This window comes from Amblyomma maculatum, chromosome 10 (assembly GCF_055883805.1).
Source record: "Amblyomma maculatum isolate TAMU_Amacu chromosome 10, ASM5588380v1, whole genome shotgun sequence".
Taxonomy (NCBI): domain Eukaryota; kingdom Metazoa; phylum Arthropoda; class Arachnida; order Ixodida; family Ixodidae; genus Amblyomma; species Amblyomma maculatum.
In genome coordinates, this window is record NC_139353.1 from 28,348,391 (window position 1) to 28,371,282 (window position 22,892).

At 48.1% G+C, this 22,892-nt stretch overlaps 1 protein-coding gene across 2 annotated transcripts in view; it reads right to left on the reverse strand.

The window, feature by feature from the left end:
• LOC146175982 (uncharacterized) overlaps window positions 1-13,163 on the reverse strand; it is a 79,109-nt gene extending 65,946 nt beyond the window's left edge. For both annotated transcript variants that reach the window (XM_084582340.1, XM_084582339.1), the window contains exon 1: window positions 12,998-13,163. The gene's annotated coding sequence lies outside the window, so the exon portion shown is untranslated. The remainder of the gene's footprint in view (window positions 1-12,997) is intronic.
• Between the last annotated feature and the right edge of the window lie 9,729 nt (window positions 13,164-22,892).

The window sequence follows — 22,892 nt, forward strand, 5'->3', positions numbered from 1 at the left end:
AGCGAACTATCAAAACCTCACAAACAAAAGCGGCACACCCGAACCACCCGAACGGCGCCGACTCGCCGAAAGCACACATGGCCAAGGCCCATGTGCCAAAAGGCCCTGATGGAGAGTGTCGAATAGCCGCCGCGAGCGAGACATCCGATCAGCGCACGCCAAAGAGCAGACGGCCGCTGTCCAGGCGAGAACATGCACCGAAATGAAATAAGAATCGCCAACATATTTGAACCACGCCGATAGAAAACAGCGGTAGCGGCGCGTCGTCTGTACAGGGAGCTCTTCTCCGCGCCATTCGCGCAACGCGTTCTGTTAACCGAAAGTAAAGCGACGTAGCCGAGAAGCGCTGGCGTTCATCTGCAGTAGTAAACGAGTTGCAAGGTCTCGTTACGTATCCCGCTGCGGGATCACATTTAGGCGGGCAGAGCTTCTACCACCGCCTGAGCGGAACCACGCCTATAGTTGCAGCGTGTCAGGCCGCACGTCCCGCGCAGCGCGTAAAGACCTGGGCGTCGCTGACCACGCGTATTATCGCTTTTGTTGTCTGGCAGAAAAAATCGAAGTAAAGCACATGTCAAACTGCTATTTCGCATATGTATGATAATACGCGTTGACGGTAAAAGCGCAGTGTGTAAGGCGACATATCTCGTCGATTGGCATTTCTAACGTAATTAAGGAAAAATCATGCTCGGTACATCTTTCCCAATCAGATACGCTTTCTTTCGCTTCACCTTTGCAACACCGAACGAAAATAAATTGAAGGTGTACACATATTTTGAATTTATTGCACGGTTGTATGGCTTAGCCATTTTCGCGCTTATAAAACAAAACAACAACAACAACAAAAAAAAAAAAGGTTTCCTAAAGACACGACACGTCAGAACGGCTGGGCAAAGCAGTTCGATATGCCGGAACAGACCGGCAGCCATCGAAACACGTGTGTGCTCTAAACACTTTCGCAAAGAAGATTTTGATCGGACGTCTCTTCTAAGAGTTCTACAGAAAGATGCCGTTCCTAGCTACACTGCTGTTCAGTGCCCGTATCCAATATGCAAACTTCACCGCCGTGGTGGGCAAGTGGTTAGGGCGCTCGACTATTGTTCCCAAGGGCGCGGCATCCGGCCTCGGTGGCCGCTTTTCGATGGAGGCGAAAAGCAAGGCGCCCGTGGGCTGTGCGATGTCAGTGCACGTTAAAGAGCCCCAGACGGTCGAAATTTTCCGGTCCTCCACTACGGCGTCTCTCAAAGCCTGATTCGCTTTGGGACGTTAAACTCTCCAAACCAAACTAATATGCAAATTTCAATTTTACTGCGAGGTCTTCTTTGCAACGTCCCTGCTGTTTTAATGAGTCTGCAAATTAAGTGAGCTTAAGTGAGCGTAACTTGGCAGTGCGAATGATGCATGCATGCATACCCCGCGCCACCGGAACTTGATAAATTGCTCATCGGTACATCGTGCTGTTGACCAAGAGCACATATGTAGCTATTTATTCCCGAGCAAGACCCAGCGGTCTTGCAGCGGTGGCGTAGCGGTAGAACATCCGCCTCGCATGCAAGAGGACCGGGGTTCAAATCCCGGTGCCGCGCAATTCTCCACAGGATGAAAAAAAAAAAAAAGAAAGAAATCTGCGTGTCGATGCAATTGCATAAAACAGGTTTGGGGTGCGACCTGATGCCGGTGAACACCTCCGGCAACGCCCTCCCTCACCAGAACAGGAGTAGGCCACCCTGATGCAGTAACTGGCCGCAACCTCCTATGATAAGCTCCATAAAGATAGAAAGCGTGCAGAGTGGGTCAGAGAAATAACTCAAGTTACCGACATTCTAGTGGAAATTAAGGAGAAGGTCGCTGAGGGTAACAAACTGGATTCCAAGGGAAGGAAAGCGTAGCAGGGGTTAGGTGGGCAGATGAGGTTAAGAAGGTCAAGTGGATGCAGCTAGCACAGAACCGGGTGAAGTGGAGAAATATGGGAGAGGCCTTCGCCCTGCAGTGGATATAATCAGGCTGATGATGATGATGAAGACCCGATGGCAGTACAACTCCCGCTGTCTGTTGTAGGTTGTTCTAGCTTAAACAGCAATTCTCGTCTCTGTCTTCCTCTGTCCTAACCCTCACGTACAATATCTAATTTTGGCAAAGTACTAATGCTGCAAAAATTTTAGGTCTGCCGGCAATTACGTTATCGGGTGTTTGTGCGCGTACTCGAAAAGTTAACCTACACTAACTAGGAGCAACGACTTTGCCCCTGACGCGATGTAATCGCAAGCACATATGCATCCTGCCTTCGCTCTGACGATTTGCGCGCACGGCCCTGGTCGTTCGATCTAAACACGTATACGGACATCGGAACCACGGCGCTAAACCTGTAGTAGACGATATACGGATTTTGACACCTTACAGGCGCGCCACGAAAGCGCCTTGTACAACATATGGGCCGTGACGCGCGCGTACCGCGATGAAAAGTGTACATACCTATATGTATTATAATAATAAATGTTTTCACCACCACCACCTACGCAGGACATACGCCACGCAGATGTGCCGAAATGCGATACGAGTCGAGATGCTGAGAGGCGATCGAAGTAAAAATAAAACTGAGACCGCTGAAGAAAGTTACCAACAACCGACGACCACTGAGAGGGCTGCCGACGCGCAAACCGTGCCCAGTTTCGTTTGTAACAAGATACATATGTCGTCTGAGGCGCGCGCCGACACTACGAGCTACATTATCCTAGATCGAGCATCGAAGAAGCGCGGCCGTCGTCATTCGAAACGAAACGCGCGCAGAAGCGATCGCTAAACTTTTATTAGGAGACGTGACTCCACAAAGAAAGGTATACCGACTGGGCCAGCAAAAACAGCAGGGGCTATACTATATCAAACAGACATATCGCAATCGCGCAGACCAAACCCGCCTGTCAGAGTAATCCTATCGACGCCTCGTGTGAGCGAGACTACGCGCAGAGGTGCTGAAATAATTAGGATGCGACCAGCAACAAGTAATCGCATGTTACAGTTAATTAGAAGATGCCGACATGGGATATGCGCTACACATACATATACATGAACCAAGATATACGCATAACCATCGGGAACAAACATATTTGCTGCCCAATAGGGATAAAAAATAATATATTTTCGCATCTGATGCTATTAAGAAGAAAGATTTCACATAATTCTAACTAAAGAACAAACAATTTTTTAATAAACTTGGCATTTGATGAAACATGCGGCTGCGTGCACTGCCTATGTGCATACAGTGAGAGACATATACTAGAGTAAGAAAAATAAACAGCGAGGCATATTTTTTTCCTTCCTCCATGTTAGCGCAATAACAGGCCTAAAGTGGACATACGCAGAACGCTAACGTAGTACTAACGTTTGCGTATATGTACGAAAATTTCAGAAGTTAGGTTTGCTGCTTTTGCGTACTTAGAGTGAAAATATGACGGCGTCCTTAGAAGCGAGAGCTGCCTGCTTTAGCTGAATAATTAACACTTAAGGAGTCGTCGTGGCGTGTCTAACACTTTTGCCAATGCCACTGGCGTTGCTGCTTTTTGCTATGAATGACCTTCTTCAGCGACCACGTTAAGGTTCAATTGCGCACATTTTTGCAGACACATCATGGATTATGGCCCCCGGAAATCGAATGAAATCTCCATCTATCGTCTGCAGCTACTCAGAGCGGTGCACAATAGATTTGTAGGAGGTAATAGAAATGGCTTGGAGCTTGTGGTGGGGCTTTTTTATATCAGTTCAGTTTAGTCGTTCAGTCGTGTGCGACTCTTCGTGACCCTATGGACCATGTCACGCCACGCTTTCCGGTCTCTCACTATCTTCCTAACATCACATAACTTCATCTGCAGTGCCTCGAGAATGCCATCTAACCATCGCGTTCGCTGCCTACCCCTTCTCCGGCGACCCTCAACCTTTCCCAACACCAACTCTTTCTCCAGCGACTCCTCTCTTCTCATCAGATGACCAAAGTAGCTGAGCTTTAACTTTAAAATTTGACCCTCCAATGAGCAGTCAGGGTTTATGGTCGACAATATCGACTGATTTGATCTTCTGGCAGTCCAAGGAACTCTCAAGAGTCTTCGCCAACACCACAATTCAAACGCGTCAATTCTTCGGCGGTCAGCCTTTTTCACAGTCCAACTCTCGCATCCATACATCACAACTGGAAAGACCATAGCACGAGTTATACGGATCTTGGTTGGCAGACTAATGTCTCTACTCTTTACTAGGCGGTCAAGGCTAACCATTGCTCTCTTTCCCAGAAGCAGGCGTCTCCTAATTTCATGGCTGCAGTCTCCTTTATTACGACAATCTGTAATAAATTGAGAAAATATTTTGAGCATTGCATGTTATCCGAAAGTATACTTTTTTTAGTGGAATTTATTTATTGAATTTATTGAACTGGGCCCACTAGGTTCACTTTTCATATTGCACATAATTTGGTTGCTATGACATTGCTTGAGCATTATGACGACGGAAATGAGTTACTGTATTAAGTGGCTCTAAAATGGTCAGCATATTTGCAACTCAGCAGCAGCAGCAGCCACCGATAAAGGGCATTTTACCTGCATGAAAAGTAGACCGCGTTTAACGGCTTCGGAACGCTGCACTAAAACTATCTGGGGCTAATTGTTGCTTGCGGCCTGCTAACGTAATATCCCTTATTTCAGTCGTGACGCTAACGCCATACCACAACTCTCTAGGATGGAATATATTAACGAGATAGTGTTGAAGACACCCTCTAAAAAAAAAAAAAAAGAACTGCATTGTGAAGGATAAAAAAAAAAAAACAGAGCACTGTACAGATTTGCATTTGAGAAATGCGAAAGCATGCGCGTTGGCTGCTCTTTAGTAGCTCCTATAGAGTGTCATGATTCAGCACTTTCGAGAGTCACGACTAGACAACAATTATGGTCACGACTTTGACTATACACAAGTCATGCACATTGAATCTCCGATCTAACTAGACTATACCTCATGACACGACAGGCATGGCATGACATTTATATACCACTTGTCACTGCATACACATTCATGACTATCAGTCTTACCTTAATGTGACGTCATATCACATGTTACATATTGCTTCCCCATTTTGCGGACACGTTTTCGTAAACATAACCAATTTAGGTTTTCGCCTTAATAACGAGCATCCCTGCAGCAGGCCACACTGCCGGCCACTGTCCGGCAAATTGTCCGTCGTCATCAGACCACATGGCTTGACCGAGTTGTCAGGAGCTGACAGCTTCGGCAGCTTCTTTAAGTGGGAGGGTGAGATGGCAATCTAACCCTGCAGGACACTCAACTGGATGCAAAGTTACGGCACGCTACCCCTCTGGTCACGAAGGCACGCTCGTACGGCTTTGTTAAGCGGGGCTGGGTGGCTTTTCACATTGTGTGGTAGGATACGACAGTACGTGTGGGATAAGAGCGGCACAAATTAAATGATGAGTGATTCAATGAATAGCAAGATGCACGTACGAGAACAACGGTCACCAAGTGGAGCCACAGACAGAAGCCATTAATGATGCCCCATCGTACCGAGCTTAAGTTTACACTAAAATTTTAGATGCTTTAGCATTTATTGCTATTATTTGCAGGCCAGAAAGAGACCAACTTCACGGGAAAAACTGCGGGGACACTTAAGCTCTGTCGCTAAGGGTATGGAGGAGTCTGCGGCGCCCTTTGTGAATTTTCGTTCACGAATATGCATTTTGCTGTTCGCTTAATATGTGGACTTATTGTCTCATGCATACACATCAGCATAGTGCCGCGAAGTTTTGTTCTGTTTGCTTGTTCACGCTCAAAGCCACCGGGCTCGGCTTTATCACTTCCTTTGTTACGCAAGACGTCCCCATGGCTTTATCTCAAAGGATCGTAGCCACACGCAACTGCTTACACATTGTTCCATTTGGCGACTTTATCTGGCTGTTTCCTTGCCGGCTTTGAAATTTATCTTTTCCGAGAGCATCCGACAATAGTTCGACAACAGCAGAGCATGGTTGTTACTATCACCGCCGCCGAGTTTTCATAGTGGGCGTAAGTCAACAAAATAAATGAGTTTCATTAGAAAGCACTTCTTTGCTTTCCCGAGTGCTGTACTGCCCTTATGACTTCCTCAGCTACCACGTTACGTGAAAGACCCTCCGATGTGAATATAAAGTCCCGCTTTACACAGCAGTACGTAAGAGGCCTGCAGAGTAGTGTGTCTCCATCTGTATCCAGGGGCCCCGGATGTTTTGATTTCTACCTTAAAGCCGTGACTAGAGCTGGCAGTTACTGCAAACTCGGTCATAGTTGTTCCGTGACGTCACAAAAGCCGGCGATCAATCAGCGCTCTGCCGTGCCGCTTGCCAAGTATAACACCTGCCAGAGACATGCCCGAAATGTTTCGCTCACAACACCGACAAGATTGATACATGGATTGTCTGGAGAACAGCCGGGGCCTATGACGCTATCGTGTGAACATTAGTTACAAGGGTCAGTCAACGCGAGAGAGAAAACCATCGTTCTAAGAAAGTACGACCATGATGCGTTACAGCGTTCCACTTAAGTGAGGTGCCAACTGAGCATGCGCGGATTAGAGCGAGGTTGTCATATGCGAGATAGAATACGGTCCAACATAAACCGATCACGAGAGAGGAACGCGCGTTACGATATGCTAACAATGACAATTACAGATCGTAGATAAGCTCGGGTGAAATTTGCTGGACACGCTGGTTGCGATAACCAAATATTAGACAAGAAAAAGGCAGCAAACGTCCCTACATGTGACCTCTGATATACATTTCTGACGTAGCGGTCAATGTGTGTATAGCGTCTTTTGCAAATATAACCACGGGTAGCTATGGTGGCGGCCAGGGCAGGCTCGAGACCGAGCATCGTCGCTTCGACCCTCAGCGCTTGACCCTGGCACCCTGCATACGAGTGTAAATACGTCAGCGCCCTCGCCGAACATCCGAGTCTGCATGTTGCATATGCTAGCCGTTTACTTATTTAGCATGAAAGGAATGAGAGAGAGGGTGGAGACGCACGTCAACTATAGTAGCTTACGCTCACAGCCAGGGAGCAGGGCTGAGCAAAGACGCGTGTTGGGTTCTCTTTGAGGGCGGCTTCTCTCCCTCTCAGGCATGCTTGTTATGCGGCCATTCCGTCGATACCCAGGAGCCCCTCATATGTGAGTGGCCCGCATTCGCAACGCAGCGTGCAATTCTGAGGGCCGGCCACCGAGCCCTTGGGCTGTCATTGCCTGGAGGATTTTCTTGGCCAGATAATATTCACAGGGGATGGGAATGTCCTTCCTTTCTTACATGCTAAAGAAGTAAACGGCTGTCATGTGCAACATGCAGTCTCGCATGTTCGACTCTCCTTTCTGGAGGACGCTGGTCTCTAAACGGCTAACTATAACTCAGTGGCTAGTAACAGGTGTCATATGTCGCTGGCATGGCGCGGCATGCGACATACCCTCCCTTCCATCACCCTTTTCCCATGTCCTACCTTTTCCTATAAGCAAGCTGGTAGTGGCGATTAGGCTATCACGCAGGTCAGTGTTATTCCCCCTTCCATTTCCTACAGCCACCTAATCAATCAATCAATCAATCAATCAATCAATCAATCAATCAATCAATCAATCAATCAATCAATCAATCAATCAACCAGGGAGCAGTGACCAGCGCCCGCAGTGCCTTCGCTTGGCTGAGGATGTGCTCCGGACACCGGCGTGACTGCTCGGTTACTTATGGCAAAGACGGTTACCTGCCAGATACCATGCTAGCAGGCGGAGGGCGGTTTGTCCACTACGCCATAACAATAGGTTTGTGCCAGTAGCTGAAGATCCTCATTAGATGACCATTTTTCATCTTATTTTTGAGTTCCATGCGACCGTAGCACATCTATGCTACATGCTAACGCACTACAGATGCTGACTGTGCTATAGGGTGCAAGTATACAGTACAGTTTGGATACTGAACACTCTTACGAAACTGACCCCTAGCGTCAATAGACCGACAGCACTTCTATTGTTGCTGTTTGCGTGTGTGAATATGTTAGGGCTGACCGTTTCGTTCTTGAGAACATTACCTCTATATATACATAGAAACTAATGTCAGTGAGGCATCAGTCTCTTAATGTATACTCGCCGGAAACTCGACCAAACAGCTCGAAGTCAGATTTGGCAAAGTTCTCTGCATTACATGGAGCAAATTAAGGAAAATTAACTCGCGATTTTCTACCGTGTGTAGCGCAAATTGTTCAGCTAATGTTCATTGATATTATAGATGGCGCTTTGAAGTTTCTAAGAAAATAAATATTCATAGTGAGTTTCTCTCGAGATGGACATCTCGTGAAAACAGGGAAAACGGGGTTATAATAAATGCAGTTACATACAAGCGGACCGAAACATAGCTTCACTGGTCATGAATCTTCATCCCAAGCTTTACACAGGGACAGAACAAGCCCCTATTAAATGGTGCTAGCGTGTGTTGGGGAAGAACATGACGCTATTTACTAATTTCTCTTCCACAAGAGCTCGCATTAATGCTCTTCTATATAGCCAAATGGTCATCTACCTACATAAAAGGTGGCGCTGGTGAACTCTTTTTAGTGAATTCTTCCAATTACGGAGTGACCTTTCCAAATACGGCACCACCTTGGTGGTGCAGTGTTTAAGATGCCCGACTACAGTGGTGGAATACCTAGGCTCGAACCCGACCACCAGAAGCTGCGTTTCGATGGAGGCGAAACGAAGAGGCGTCCGTGTGCTGTGCGATGCCAGTGTACGTTAAAAAACCCCAGGTGGTCGAAATTTCCGGAGTCCTCTACTACGACGTCTCTCATATAGCCTTAGTCGCTTTGGGGCGTCAAACCTTACAAACCAAACCAAACCTTCGAAATACGCTACCCGAGAGCACGGCTGTATAGTTCTCCAAGGAAAGCTGTCAGAATTCACCGATTCAAATTTGAATACAAAGCAAATTTTTCTTGACCTCACGATCTACATTTCATTAGATTAAACTCCGCAATCATTATCGCCCCTTCCCTTCACTACGTTTTCATTCGATGTCACTTTACATCTGCTTTGCGTATTCCTTTGAAGAACTTTGATAATCCCACTCAACACATTTATTCTCAAAGTCGCTTGCTATTTCTAAAGCTGCATTCACGCTGGCGACTCGCGAAGGTCGCGCGACAGAGTTTCGGCGAACCGCGACAAGCGCCGGTCGTCACCGACTCGGTTCACGACAACCCTCGCACCGAACAAGATTTGAACAAAGAGCAGACTTCCGAGCATTTCCGCCCCCTTTCTCCTGCTGCCTCGCTCAGGGCAAATAAGTTCGGACTCCTTTCAGGTATTAATATGCGCATTTATTACAGCGAGGAAGATCTAATATGGCTGTGTCCATATGCATGGCTGTTTCGGCAGCCATAAACACATCTAGTTTGACGAAGACGGAAGCAGCGGTGGTTTGCTCGCCCCTTTTGCGATCTCGCGTAGTAGCAGATCATGAAATCGCCTCATGTCCAGCTTCGAGCGCATTACGAAGCATACAAGTACAAACACCAGTGAGCGCGCTTCACTCTCACGGTGATCCTTGACATGAGCGCCCAACAACTGCGTGCGCATGCACTTTGAATTTTCCCGCCATAGGAAGGAGGCGGAAGCGCCGCGTATTGGCTGAGCAGTTCTGCAACTTGAAGCCACGTCGCGAAAATCCGTTAGTGAGCCATACCCTTAAACCGGTCGCTGGCGACTTATTCAGGTCTCCCCCTCTGTGACCAATCGGATCGCGCGACCTCCGCGAGTCGCCAGTGTGAATGCGGCTTAAGAATCATAGCCATTAATATGTAGAGCCCATAACTAATACTAAACCAAACTAGTATACCAACTCACACCGTAGCACAACCAGTAATAAGTACAGCTCATAACTAATACTAGCCACAGCCAGCATACAAACTCACACCAATATTTAAAAATTTATAGTACTAACAAGTAGAACCAGTAACTATAATCGCTGACAGCATTTTGCAGCTCTAGTAGACAGCGAAGGCTAGGCAGGAAAGTGAAGGTCACGGGCTCTCGTCCGCGTCCCATGGAGAATGGGTTATTTCAGTGCTACGGACCTCGCACAGTCTCTCGAAAGCTCCCCCACCGCACCCCTTTTCTTTCCAGCCTAGCCTTCACAGCATAAACACAGAAAGCTGCTCTTGGTTTTATTTCACAACAGCATATTACGGAACGGACCTCTGCCCTTTGTCTGTAGTGTAATTACATCTCGAGTTATCACTGCATTCTTCCTGTAAGCTATGCTAATTTCCAGTAATGATATTAAGGTGCTGCATTGTTTAAGAGGAAAATAAGAGGAGCCAGGAATGACGTTCAACGCGGTTAAGTTAGCTTGAACGTCTTTCCTAGTTCCTCTTATTTTCCTCTTAAACAATGAAGCACCTGAATATTATTACTCCAATGTTAAACAATCCATTAGACCGAACGCAAACTACACTTATTTGCTAGCAGTTATGACCCAATGCTAACGTAAGTGCTGAAGAACGTTTGCGACACTACGACTATGCTTCTGTAAGCTGTAAGACATAAATTTAATGCTTTCTTAGGATGCATAAATGTGAGAAAATTGAGGGCAGACACTTAACAGTGCTTACGGGCTGTGAAGGCTGGGGCACGAATGTCTCATCGTGATTTTCATTTAGTTACTTTTATTTATTGTTTTTAACTTCACTGTCACAGTTACTGACAGCACCGCGCATTCACTAGGTCCGCCCATATTCAGCCTGGACCAGCGAGCATGAGCCTCCATGGCCCTGGGCCGCAACCCACAGGACCAGGTTCTATTCTCACCCTGCAAAATTACCCGAGTTTTCAGCTCATTGACTTTTCTTCGGTCACAAGAAGGTTTCCGACAAATTCGGCGTTAATCCCAACATTTTTGTCCTGTTACGTCACGTGTGCTAAGTGGACTTGGGTACTATAGTTGCTGATTTGTCTCCGGTGTGATATCATTTTCCCACCTCCTAAATGATCCCACGCTTCGCCACGTTCAGCTTACGAATCTATCCCTTAGAGCTGAGCAGCAGTTTACAGCCAAATGAGAAAGGATCAAGAAATACAGGTACCCTACACGCGGTACCAGATGTGCCGACTATTGCCACATTCCGCAGTTCATGCGGTGCGCTCTTCTTTAGAAACAGGCTCACTTTTTCCAGCGCAACATATGAAGAATGCGTTCTTTTGCGCGTGAACCTGAAAAATGACAGGCCTGCGCTCAAATTTGCATAGGAGGGCGAATGGCGGAAGCCAACCACTTTGACAGTTTTCGCTAACTGCATAGTCATTCTCATCCCTGCTACCATCATCATCATCCCTATTGCTACTATCATTATAAACTAAATGCATCGTCACTGTCATCGCTACTGCCATCATTTTCCTTATCATTAACTGCACCGTCATTGTCATCGCTACTATCGTCTTTATGCTAGGAAAGGAGAATTACGTTCCGTTTCTTACAAGCCCGGCGTGGAGTAGTGATTTGCGCGCTCGGCTAGGGATCGGAGGTGGTTCGATTCCCGATGGAGAGTATTTTTCTATCCTGCGAACACTCCCGCAGCCCGAGAGCCAAGAAAGGCTTCCTCCTCAAACGGCCCCTGCAATATTATATGCACTGATAGTCTAATGCAAGAAATCCATAAAGGTGGTCCTTATGAGCATTCGAGTCAAATCTGAAAGCTTTGCGTGTGAGCATATAACTTACAAATCTTTAAAAGGTACTCCTAGCGATCCCTGGCCAACGATTGGGGCGACAGGTCGCGCGCACCACGCGCAAACCTCCCATGTGACTTCACATATGGGCTCGCTGAGCGCGCTCGTTCAAATATCGGACGCAAGTTACGCGGTCAGGACGCGTGGCCTGTTGAGGCGCCGTCGCGATGAGTTGAGGAAGGAGAGTAGGAGCATCATTATCCATCGAGCGTATTTTGGGGGCTAATAAAGGTAGCTTAAGGGTTTTTTGCTTTGAGGTGACGATTGATGGAATACCTATTGCCCTTGAGTGTTTTGTAGATTTCGTAATCATCTTTTCATGGACCCTTTAGGACAGGTGGTTGCAGATCTTCATGGCATGTTTTGATGGCTACTGTACGATTTGGCGCAAGACCAACTCTAGTGATTCCAGTAACTCTAGCCAGACCGACTTCAGCATAGGCATATTATAATGAAATAACGCCTAAACAGGAAAGCTCGGTATTGTCTTAACATATGAGCTGCGTCTGCGGATTGGGATCATCACTGGTCAAAGGCAAAGCCGCGAGTCTTAACGCCCACTTTACAGTTACCTCTTTAGGCGTAGTTTAGGACATCTTGAAGAGATTTGGGAGGCACCGAAAACACATCCATCATCATTTCCCTATTTTCATAATGTTTCTTCAAGCACGGCTGGCTGAAAGGAACTAGTGCGACACCTAAACCCTACAGCCAATCCCTCCGTTCCAAGGTATGCTGTGCAGCTATGTAAAACTAAAAAAAAAAAAAAAAGAGAAAGAAGCATTAAAAAAACTGCCGAACAACTCCATGTGACAAGAAAGAGAAGTTGTAAATCCGAAAGGTGATATGTTCATAGTCAGGACAATCAACATTCAAGAGAACCAAGAAAACGAAAACAAATGCATATTTAACGTAGCGACTCAACACAAACGCCCAACCACAAAATATGCACTCCGTACTACATTGTCATTAATCTAATCGCAATTTACGAAAACCATTTTGCACAGAAGCATAAGAAGTAAGCAACGACCATAAAATACATGCCAGAAATGCTAAGTTGCGTTGGCAAATTAAACACTGTGCGCAAGGCAAGAAACGAGACAGCGACGAATGACACACGAGCATCGCTCAAATCTGCAACCAAGTCCACAGTTATGAACCAAATCACCAAACTCTGGCATGCGGAAACCGCAGGTGCAAACGACTTACGGGCTCAAGAATCGGTTTCGCTGGGCAAGAACGCAATGCAACCGCGCTGAACGTGGCCGTGGCACACGCGAAGAGGCGTTCAGTTCACTCCAGACGCGGTAGACGAGTGGCCAGACAGCTTCAAGCGTCGGCCTACAAAACCACGACTGAAGCGCAGAATCTTGCGAAGTGCTCAAGAACAGTTTCCACCCCACTAATCAGATCTATATCGCACTAAACGCGTAGCGGTTACGATAAGATTAGACTCCCACTTTTGGACACCTGCGTGACTCGTTGAAATCCCGCGCCCACCCGTTACTCGCCATCGGACGAATCCATCGTTGTTCGTATGACGCCTGCAGCGCCAGCGTCGTCTGCACCGTCAGCGTCGTCTGCAAAATGCCACCGAAGTGTTCGGACTGCCGTGTGGCTCGAGTTCGCCCACGCTATTGAAGGCTGTGCGATGCTACCGAGCCCTTATGGGTTTCGCTGAATTGAAGCTGCATTTTTCTTGATTTGCGTAGTTTCTTAAACTTCACATTACTGGGTGATTCGTAGAAGGGAGCACAGGTGATGGCCGAGGGCAGAGACGAGAGAAGCAAAACGGTGTGTGAGAAAAATAATAAAATTAAGGGAGCTCCAAATTATCATTATGCGACGACACTGCGTTAGCATTAGGTCTTGTCCTTGCTTTTAATTTCTTCGCTGATGGTTACTTATCATATATTTTCTGGTATACGTTGCCGTGTATTTTGCTCACTATAGGTTCTTTGCTGTTTTGAAGTACTAACTGAGCAACTTTGCTCTTTGTTGAGTCATGTTTTGTCATCATTTTTGCTGGGCCATCCTAAGTAAATTGCTCAGTCATTCTGATTTCATTCTTGCGGAGTCATTATCATTACTGAACGCAGAATGCTTCTTTATTAATACATATGTATGTCTTTTTTTGGTCTTTTTCCTGCCAAACGCATTTCGGCTTGTCCCTGCTCTTCGTTATAAGTGGAGGATATTTCCTCTTTCCCACCTGCCACGGGTGGCAAGTGGGACAGGTGGTGCAAAATACTACACTGGGCGCGGCTTTTCTTCGCGACGAGGCTTTTATTGGTAACGCGCTAATATAGTGTGTTAAGGTAATGTTCGACACCCTATAGGAAGGAAACAAAATCTCACAAAACGCTGCGAAGCATTCAAACCAGTAAGGAAATACTACTCATGGAAGGCACAACCATTTAATACGACCAGAAGAGTAATATAGCGTCGAAAATTAAAACAATGGGGTCGGGAATGAGTTTTGCAAATGCTTTAAGTTCAGCTGGATGATATACGTAATATATTAGCTGTGTCGGTTTGGCAGGTGGTGCAGCAGGAGAGGTGTAAGGAGGGGTGTATTCGGTGCGCCACTACGGGTTATAGGTACACATTCGTCCGAAGCTGTCTCCAGATCGCGTTTCATTCGTATCTAGAAAGCGGCGGGGCGGCGAGTAGCGGCGTGTGTGTTGCCTAAGGTATGTGACTACGAGGTAGTCGTGAAGTCCGCCATCGCATGTCGGACTGGGAGAGGATTCCATCGGTGCCGTGGAGATAGATTTCTCGGTAATGCGCATGGATGCCTTCATCACAGTAAATAAATACTCTCGTGCGCAGGCCCGCATGTGGTGGTCATGGTGTGTTCGGGTGCACACGCAGTGGGTGAGTATGCGAGCGGCTATTTTTGGTTTCGAGCTTTGGAGGGTGTGCCACCTGAGAGTCCGTACTTGTGGTTATGATTGGTACTTGTGGTTATGATGGTTCCGTTGATGGCGAGGGCACGAACGATTGCCGGTGCTATAGGACAACGCACTGGACCTCGCTGCGTACGGCGGCTGCCGTCTTGCGGGTCACGCATACTTCGGTCGTCACAACGGTCGCGATGACGTCGTGTAACGTCACGTCCGTGAAATATTTGTCGTATATATCTGGTTGATGTATGTGTGCTCTCTCGTGGAAATCAATCAATCATTTCTGGTCGACGCACTTTGCGGACGAACTTCCGGTGACGGACTTTGTGTCTGACGAGTCAGCGTCCTTTCCGTCACCTATACTTGTCCCTTTATTTCAATGCAAATCCAGCCATGCGACCCACTAACTGAACCAATTTTCGTAAGCTTTTTATCCAAGCATATTATATGGCCGATTAGATTACGTATTCTTGCCCTTCTTAAACTACTCTTTCTGCTTAACTGACTGTTAATTATCAGTTCTATCCATTAAACGCCTTTGTCATGTCCACTTACTGGCGAACTCAGATGTTCTACAAGTATTATATATTTCAGGCCAACAAGGATACCTTGTAGAACATTAGGCGGATGCTTAAGCTTCGCTTTAAGAGCAGTGGCTATAACGCGGCTGTGTCCACCCTGTTTTAAATGGAATTAGGCCAAGGGGAGCCAGCAAGCGGGAGCCATTAACACTGTCCAATTAAACGCAGAGCTTAAGTATCTATTTTATTTTATCCCGGCACCACACGCCGTCATATCACTTTTCGAGCGAAAGAGCTGTGTGCGCTAATGCATAACATATTAGTTTGTCAGTAGCCCTCGCATCGCGCGCAGCTGGGGCTTTATGGCCACTTCTTGAAATGTCAGAGCCATTACTGGGTACGCACGAACAGCGACACCGCCATGCAACGTATAGAGCGGAATCAGTTCTGGATTGGGATAGCCTTTGTGTCCGGCGAAACAATTAAGGTCGAGACCGGACAGGTCACTTGCGCAGGTTCGGCAAGTCCTCTTGACTTCTTCTTCTTGGCCTCTTGATGACATGATACATGCCCACGGGGGGTAGATAGTACAGGGTTTGGTGCATACACAAGCAATGATTTAATCACCCCGGATTATGGGTTGTACCGTGCATAAATTATGAATTTTAAATCAACGTCGGCATCCCGCCGGGGTGGCGCAGTGGTTACGGCGCTCGACTACTGTTCCCAAGGAGGCGGGATCGGATCCCGGCCTCGGCAGCCGCTTTTCGATGGAGGCGAAAAGCCTCTATCGAAACGCAGCTTCCTGCGGTTGGGTTCGAATCCGGGTACTCCGGCACAGTAGTCGAGCGTCTTAACCACTGAGCCACCGCGGCGAGGCATGGTCATGAGTGCCTGAGAGGGTAAAAGCGAGTGCCTCTGACACATCTGAGCATCTATCGCTCTCGTGGTCATGAGTGCCTGCGTTTAGAACACCGAATACATGCTGCAGTGGACGTACACAACACCAGTCGAGTGGCACCTGTGCGGTAGTTCTATTTCCTCACTACACCAATGCACATACGCAATTGTATTCTCGGAAGTTACATATCCTTTTTAGAGCGTAGCTATACTGCTCACTTGCGCAAAGGTTGCGTTATTCTGCGAATCGTAAATGGCGGTCGTTATGGCAACGGTGCGAATGCATTGCATAACAGGGTGCACCACGTGACCATGTTTGACGAGCGCCACGCCAGCGTCCGTGTAGAGGAGGAGTGGAGAGGGTAGTCTGGGACCCCTCCATACGAACGCCGTTCTAGGGTGATGCCAAGGAAATGCAATATCTGTCACACTTTTGTGGGGACACCTGAACCGCGCCGTGATGGAAGGGAGGAAGGAGAGAGTGAAAGAAGAGGTAAGAGCTGCCATAGTGGAAGGCTGGGGAATAATTTTGAATACCTTGTTTGTTTTGTACGGTTTAAAGTATCAAAGCGACTCGAAGGAAAGGGCGGAAACGCTGCAGAAGATATATCAAGGAAGACAGGACGTGGTCTATGTTGACACCACCGAGTATGAGGGCAGGCATGTTATGCTTGTGGTAGTGGCAGATGATCAAAACTTAAGAATAAGCGGCTTGGTCATGACGAGCTTTGCTCACACGGCTGAAGATGGTCATTGCCCCTGCGACAGCAGGGACGATGGCTACTACAATTATAAGTGATTCGAAAACAGCAATATGCAATTTTCTCGAGAACAGTATCTCCACAGGTAAAGGAGATACTTAAAACGTGTCAGGATGACGGAATAATCTGGCTAATAGGGGCACCAGCCCACTCCCAGCTTCAAGGAAATGAGGGAGCTCATATGCTTGCCCGTGGTCTTACCTTCCGGGTAAGCTCTGACCCTCAGTACACTCTTAGCAGAGACCGGCTAGTCAGCTATAAAGAGATTACTGATAACTATCGGCTAAACAGGGTAGAATACCCACCGGCAGATAGGCCACTAAATAAAATCCAAGAAAGCATTTGGAGGCGCTTACAAACAAGTACTTTTCCAAATCCAGCTACCCTAAGCCAGTGGTGCCCAGAACAATTCTCGGATAGGTGCAAACTATGTCAGGATAATACGGATCTGGTACATATGATATGGACTTGTCCAGAAATCGAAAATATAAATCAACAGACAAAAACGGATGGATGGATGAGAAAACATTTATTTTCATCGGCTTGAAGAGGTGAGGGTTCAGTTTGATTGTTGGCCGCGCCAGATGGCCGCCAGTTGTGTCCTGTCGGTGATCTCTTCGGCCCACTCAGTGACCCGAGCCTGGATGGCCGGGTCCGAGCAGCGCAGCACGGCCTCCCACTCCTCCATTAGATGGAGCTAGTAGCAAATCGGCGGATGGCACATAGGCCGCGCACCCCATGTAATGTGGTCTAAAGTGGCGTCGACGCCACACTCTTATGGTGAACCTGAAGAATTTTGGGAGAGTACTGTTGAGCTCACACCCTGACACTCAACTAGGTGTAATTCGACTGGCCGAACACGCCGCCCGGGTCCAAGGGCTCCAGACCGCCGTGAAGGTGGATAGGTTGATAGATTGATGCTTATCCTGTACCTGTTGGAGATTAAGTTTTACCACCACCACCACCATCATCAGGCTGTGAGAGACGCCATAGTGGAGGACTCTGGACCATCTAGAGTTTATCAACGCGCACTGACATCGCATGAATCAAGGAGGAGAGGAGTGGCTGCTCATGGCCCTATGGGGCTGGGAATGGTAGGTCTCCGCCGTTTGCAGCGGGGGCTCGCCTGCCACAGGTGGTTGTGCCTGCTGTAGACCGTCATTGCAACCGCCACCGCTTCGGTGGCGGACGAAGGCTGGTGCGACGCGCGTTTTTCTCTCTCCCTTTTCTTATTTTTTCTCTTTCTTCTCTATTTTCTCCTCTGTCCGCACGAGGCAGCAGGAATGGCTCAGCTACAAAGTCAGTAGCAGTATTCCTTCAACAACAGGCATCATTTTGAAGGTAGCGCGAAAAACGAGGACCAAGAGTGGAAGGACACAACACAAGCGCTCCTCGTTTTTCGCGCTACCTTCAAAATGAACCAGATTCAACTCGCCCAACTTTCAACCTTACTTCCAACAGGCATCACTCCCCCTTTCCAGCGATGCGGACGCGTTCGCATCGACTCCACACTTTTTCAGCTGATTTATGCGGTCTGATCGACTCCCTATGAACTCAAGCGCTGCAGACGCTTTGTGAAGCTGCTCTGTACCTCCTACGACTATCTTTTGGGACTTTCGAGCACGAATTTGTCGGCAAACATCCATCTTCAACCCGAAGCAGCGGCCGCTCGCTAGGCCTCGTGTAGGCGACTTCGCCTCCCGCAACTGGACCCTCTGCCAATACGTGAACCTACCCGCAGCAGCATGGCCCATTAAGCCGACGGGGAAGCGGTCACTCCTGAAAGACTTGACACCGATCCGAAATGGATTAGGACTATTGGAGCTCGAACGCTGAATCACCCGAAGCCACTCACGCCCAGGCAACCCAGCACGCGTTCGCCACCTCGGCCACAGGCCGGCCTGGCTACACTGATACAAGTACACCCAGCAAGACTCCCCCCCCCCCCCCCCCCCCCTCCCCCCACATAACACGTCCGTACATAAAGTAGCTACATTGGCACACCGCAATTACACCGCTAAGAATCACCCGATGGAATTAGAAGACATCTTCTGTCATCTCATTGAACTCTTACCGCGAACTAGAACGAGCTCCAGTCTCTTTATCCTAAACATGTATAGCCACCCTAAGGGTAAAGTAGCTCCCCTCAAGGCAGCACAACGAAAAGTATTACAGATCAGCGCACTCCACCAGCGGGTACTTAAACGCTCGACACGGCAACTGGGGCTACATATCAAATTGCGCAAAGGATTCCAACTCTGGGCGCTCCTACAAAAGGAGAGCTTTACTTTGGTCAACTAACCGCAACAACACACGCGTAATGGCAACAGTGTGCCGCAAAACACCATTTCTGATCTCACACCTACGAAAAATCTCACATAATGCCAGTGGTCGAACAAGCATAACACATTAGGTAGCGACCACTGAATGTCCCGAGCTTCCTTCTCCCTAAGTTCTATCACCCCATACGCAAGAAAGCGCCTCAAAATCATAGACTGGGACAAGATCAGAAACCACCGAAATGATGGCCCCGCTCAAAAAGATCACCTCGTAAACTGAGTCACTGACCTAACCCGCGACGTAGCCGCGGCCACGTCTGAGATCCCGAACACCAAACAGTCGGACGTGGCCGATAGCCGCCTTTTACATATGCGGGAGGCACACAACAGCGATGGCTCAAAAAGCATAACCGATCCCTGAAAAGAAGGATCTCAGCCTTGATTAAGTACACAGAGTCACATGCAGCGCAGCTAACCCGGCTACAGATGGGGACAAGTGTGTGACCGCATGGAAGGCAACCTCGGAGTTCTAGACACGTGGAAGCTTCTGAAGTGTCTTCTAGAACCTAATCACACCAAAAGCTCTCAACATCGCAACGTAACTCGTCTCAACTACGGCTTCAACATGGATTCATGAGGCCATTTTAATACAAACACTGAAAGCCAGATGCCTCACGACTACGCCACGAACACTCCTCCCTTCATATACGGACAAGCAATCCTAATCTCGATGCAGACATAGCGACATGGGAGGTTTGGGCAGCGATGCACAAGCTTCTCACTGTGTCTGCCCCGGGACTAGATGGGATAACGAACAAAGCGCTGCGAAACCTCGACGACAACTCTGTCCAAACAGTTACAGACCTTTTCAATCAGCAATGGAAGGCAGGTACCTTTCCCCCGGAATGGACACACGCAAGTCATCTTCAGTCCAAACCAGGCAAACCACTAGACATAACCCAAACTTCTCCCACTCCCCCTACGCGGACAACATTATCCTATGGACAACCACGGGAAATGTAGGAAACAGAGGACACTCTTCAAGCAGGAGCGCACGTAGTGGCCACGCAGCGTCCATCACTCTAGCGTGCTCCCCCACCAAATCCGAGCTCCGGTTGCACCACCCAAACCCCTGCCTTACCAAGCAAAAACATGTCTTCATGCACATAATCATAGATGGACTCCCAGTACCCGAGGTCAGTAAACTTCGAGATCTGGGAATGTTCCTGCAAAACAATGGACTCGACACAAACTATGTCCTCAAACTGACTATCATCACCCATCAAACTATCAGACTCATCAAACGAATAGCGAACAAGCACAGAACCATGCGAGAGCATGATCTTCGGCGCCTTGTACCGGCATACGTCATCAGCCGAATGATCTACTCCCTCCCATACCTCTATCTTATAAAGACAGAAACGGAGAAAGTGGACGCACTCATTCGTCAGGAATACAAAACAGCACTTCACCTACCGAAACATACTCCTTACACACGCCTCCTAAGCATAAGAGTCGACAACACAATCCAAGAACTAGTGGAAGCTCATCGTACCGCTCAAATCAACATTTCTGGTAGGTTCCCCCTCACCGCACTAAAACTCCAACAATTGGTCCACTCTCCGATAACAGCCACCCAGTCCCCCAACACATCCGGGACCTTACCATACAACCACTACCTAAGAATATACATCCTGCTCACCACAAGGCACGACAGCCAAGGCATCACACAAAGTCCACGCGACTGACACCAAAGCGGCCTACGTAGACGCGGTCGAATAGTCACCCCGCTGCATATGCCATCAGTGTACCTTCGTATAACTGGTATAACTTCCATCATACAGTTCCCGCCTGTCAAAGCAAAAACGTCGACAGCGGCCGAAAAGGCAACCATAGCGCTAACCATCTCCTCTTCCACTGTCGAATTGATTTTCAGCGATTCTAAACCGGCCATCCAAAATTTCACAAGAAGGCAGATACACCCAGTCGTCCATGTAACAGACGAAGGCGGGCTGGTTGGTGGTTGACTATAGAATGCATTATGCAACCGCGCGAAGCCATACCCAGTCGTCGATCAAATCTTAACCTCTGGCTCCACAGCTTCCCGACCGATTCACGTTGTCTGGGTACCAGGCCATGCAGGCAACCCCGGCAGCTATAGGCACCCCACTCAACTGCTCAAGCGCACAGTCGAGCGGGGCATACCGAAGACTGGGGAAGCACGTGGGACAGGCTTCTCAACTATCAGGGTGTAACTCTTCACTACCGAGAACAAAGATTCTTCTATGCCCCACCTCACACCTCTCTCTCAAAACCCCATCAAATAATCTGGCGACAGCTACAAGTCAAAATACTTTCCTCCCCAGCTTTGTTGGCTTTGTCATGCAAGGGCGGTACGACCCCACATACCCTCTATGCGGCACACCTAGAGCCACCTTCGATAATACAATGTTTATATGCAGAGATTTCCAGCTACCGCCCCACTGGGGCCTCACGGACCAAAAGGGTTGGGAGATCGCGGTCTCCAGAGTCCAGCTCGGACCCAACCTCGCAACAGATGCTGGTTGACTGGGCTGAAGCGGTCGGTGTCAGGGTCTGACAGACACCAACCGGGATCAGGAACCATCCTAATTCTTGCAGTATACCCTGGTTCCCTCAATAAATGTTTTTACCACCACCCATTTCTATATTTCCGCTTTCACTCCACCTTCCTGCTTACCTTAGGGCGCGGGTCAAGTGTCCGCAACATAAGCGTGACAAGTACTGTACCGTTCCTTTCCTCTAAACCCATTTAAAGAAAATCGCGACTGAAAGACGGTGTTACGGCGGTTGCCGTGACTACTCGCAGTTTTCGCTCGTATCACTAGGTGTAAGAAATGCGTAAACCTGGTTTAAGCATTGCTGAAACCCCCCAATTTCTTTTTCTCATTTACGAACCACAACGGGAGGGTTATGCACCTGTCCGCTCTTGTCGTTGCTCCTTTTCCTTGCTGCAAGTGTCATTCTGGAGGAGATAATTACCACGCCTTTTTATTCTCCGCAACACCAAACATCAGAGATGATGGCAGCTTTCATAAAAGAATGGCATGTCCGAACACACTCTGGGCGCAGCTATACGGCATTCGAGAAAAGAAAGGAGTCGCATGGCATTTTGTTTAACAGTACACGTTAAGCATCAGGAGGGATAAACTGCTATTTTCACCATCGATTCAAATTTCAGGCATCGTACGAAACTTATCTCATGCAAAATTTGGGATACGCCCTTAAACATGCTCGCGTTTTGAAAAACAACTGGGAAGTTAGGATAGTGGTGGTGGTGAAAAACGTTTAATTATTTAAAAGAGGTGGAGGTATGTATGTGCTGGATCTTTGAAGATCCATCCTTTACAAATAGTGGGGTCCCTAATACGGGACCCCAGTGGAGTCCGCCGCTGCCCGGGCGCGCTCGACGACTAAGGCTTTTTGGTCCTGCAGATCATAGCATCCGAGCAGGTCGCCTCCCAGTCCTCCCAAGTGGGGTTGGGGTGAGGAGGAATAACTGGGTTGGATGGGCAAGCCCACACCATGTGGTGGATGTTCGAATACTTCTTCGCACAGTGCGGACAACTTCCCGTAGAGGAAGGATTAAAATGTTTGAGTGCTGCCGGGCCCAGCAGAGTGTTGGTAGAGACAGAGTAGAAGCCGCTCCTCAGTTTTAGACTTTTACTAGGACGAGGGTAAAGGCTATGGCAAGATTG